We start from the raw sequence: 3045 nt of genomic DNA on the forward strand, positions 1-3045 counted from the left end.
CCTAGGGATAGTACCCCTGGATGGCTCCCAAGAGGAAGTATTTCTCATGAAGTATAAATAGCTTCTGGACAATTTTAACTCTTTAATTTAATCTACCTCTACCAGAATGATCTAGATTATTGGTGATGTTTTAGACTCAAAAGGTTTTCATCAACAGTACAGAAGTTTGTGTTTTTTCTGGGCTCCTCTGCCAAATTTTGAAATGATGTCAGTAATAGACTTTGTTAAAAATATCTTTGCCAAGGTTAAAAGATTTGCTCCGTCTGTAGAACTTGTGACAAGTATCCATCAGTCCATAGGTTTTTTAAATGTCACATAGCAAATAGCTATATAGAATCCTATAGGATAGTGGGTTTGTTTGCTATTGTCATTAACTGGGCTAGTGTGAATTTTGGAAATTTTGGTACTTTCTTTGAATGTGCATTATCTACTGTACTACTGTTTTATAAAGCTGCTACTTTGTGAAAAACATTTGCACTCACTCAGTGGTTCATGGCCAAGTTAAAAAGGAAATGGATCTCATTTTTGGGTGAGAAACCTTTGTATTCTACCTTTCCTTGGTTGACACAGTGTGTCATTGATTGTAAGCTATATATTTTTTATTTTAAAAACTTTTTTTATTATTGTTTTTTTCCTTGTACATGCAATATAGTATTTGATTTTTATTTTTTCTCTCCTTTTTTTTGAACTCAAAGCACATGTTACCAGTATTATTAAGGTTTTTTTGGTTTTGCACTAGGGTAAGTTTAAAAATGTCCCTGCATACCCAAAAAGCTTTAGACTATAGAAATAATGCCATTGATTATTTAAAAATTATGGGACTTTCCTTAATGATTCTGTCTGATTTCAAAAGAAGGAAACAAAAAGAGCCACTGAACAGTGTCAAAAAAGCACAAAGCTAACCTGCATAGTGCCTGGGAGCACAAGGTCAAAGAAAACAACCAATCTCAGTGGGATTGATGAAATTTTGAGCCAAGGCAAGAGGACTTGAACTTGTTTGGGGTTCGAGGTTGTGCCTGTTTTGACATATGTCAGAGGTTGTCTTCCCTTAACCATGCTCTCCCAAGCACTTCACTTTGGCTGCCATTCTGACTCCAGTATCCCTGTGAGATAAGGTTAAATCAGACCAGGAAATGCTATTTCCCATTTGCTGCTAAAATCCAGTCCCTTTTCTGTCTTTCATAGTGTGGCAAACTTTCTGTAGTCCTGGCTACTGATTGGGTAAGTGCATAATTATATAAATCACTTTAATTGGGACTTGATTCAAGGACCTGTTATAGGTTTATTTTTCCTTTACTTAGATTTTTTTAGACTAAGACTTTGATATAAAATATTTCATCCACAAGTTATTTTTCTCTTTTATTTGGATTTTTTTTATATTTTTTAATTTCTTTTGCCAATTGATTCATATACCTCATAACTCAGCCATATATCCCTAATTGATCCCTGTGTTTGTCACCATCCTCTTCAGGGGGGAATATATAATTGTCCTATAATGCAAAGTTTAAATTCCTTTGAGAGTATTTTTAGCATAAGAAACTTGCTACCTCCCCGAATCCAAAAAGTGAACTGTTTGGAGAAGGTACCATGAAGATGCCTGCAGAAACCACACACTGCACCAAAAGATCCAGAGTGAACTTTGGGATGTAGTGATTTGAACTTTGGGAGATTGAATGCATTTATTTTGAATGTACACTCTTATGTCAAAGAGGACTGCCCCCAAATTGGTTTTTTGTCAATGTGCCTAGTAATCATTGGTTTTGTTCTCTTTCCCTTTTATCCCCAAATTATTGCAATTTAAAAGTTGCTTATGTTTACAAGATCCATTGGAGAGATTAGCCTTCCAAGGGATCTCAGGGGGAGGGAATGTGTAATTGGAAATATTGTACCTTTGAACTACATTACCCAGGAGCCCACTGACTTCCTGTTGTTATGTGCTGACATAGACGGGAGATAAACTGCGGGGAGCTGGGTTTCTAGGCCTCTTCTCTTCCTGTGAGGGCAGCCGTGAACATGAGATTTTTTGAACAGGTAGATTAGCTTGGGCATGTGGTTTTATTTTATCTTAATATTCCTTTACTTCTAGTGATGATTAAAAAATCTTATAAAAATATAATATTTGAAGTTACTGTATATTCATTTTAATTTTTACAGTTCACATAGCTAGGAAGTATCTGAGGTCAAATTTGAACCCAACACCTCTTATTTCCAGGCCTGCCTCTGAATCCACTGATCCACTTAGCTCCCCAGTCCTTTATTTTTATTTTTTAACTCCGTGTGTCTTTCTATCTCAGGTGTGTCTCTTGTTAACAAAATATTGTTTGTTTCTGGTTTCTAATCCATTCTGCTAACCTACTTCTGTTCTATGGCTGAGCTTTCATATTCAATTATGATTATTGTATTTTCCCTTTCTCATAGTTTCTTCTGTTTATCTTTATATTTTTATCCCGTCTCTTGTCAAAAGTCTGTTTTGCTTCTGACCACTATCTTCCTTAATCTTCTATTCTTTTTTATCCTCTCCATAGCCCTCACCACCATCAGTATCTCATCTCTTCCTCCTATTTCTCTATTGAGTAATATATGTTTATATACCCAAAAGAGGGTACATATATATTCTTCCTTCTTTGAACCAATTCAAATGAGAATGAAGTTTGAGCATTGCTGCCACCCCACTATTTTCGTCTCCAATACAAAAGCTCTTCTATGTGCTACTTTTAGTGGAAAAACTTCCCATTCTATCTCTCCCTTTCTGCTTCTTCTAGTACATCCTTCTTTTTCAGTCTATTTTTATACCATAATCAAATTACTTTCATGCCCTCTCTTTATTTAGACTTCTTCTACTTCCCCTAATAATAATAAAGTTCTTTGGTGTTATACCTATCATCGTCCCATATAGGAACGAAAAGTTTAATTTTATTGAGTCCCCAATGATTATTCGTTTATGTTTACCTTTTCATGCTTCTCTTGAGTTTTGTGTTTGAATGTCATATTTTCTATTCACCTCTGGTCTTTTCATTATAAATGCTTGAAAGTCCTCTATTTCAT

The sequence above is a fragment of the Gracilinanus agilis genome, chromosome 1, assembly GCF_016433145.1.
Source record: "Gracilinanus agilis isolate LMUSP501 chromosome 1, AgileGrace, whole genome shotgun sequence".
Classification (NCBI taxonomy): Eukaryota; Metazoa; Chordata; class Mammalia; order Didelphimorphia; family Didelphidae; genus Gracilinanus; species Gracilinanus agilis.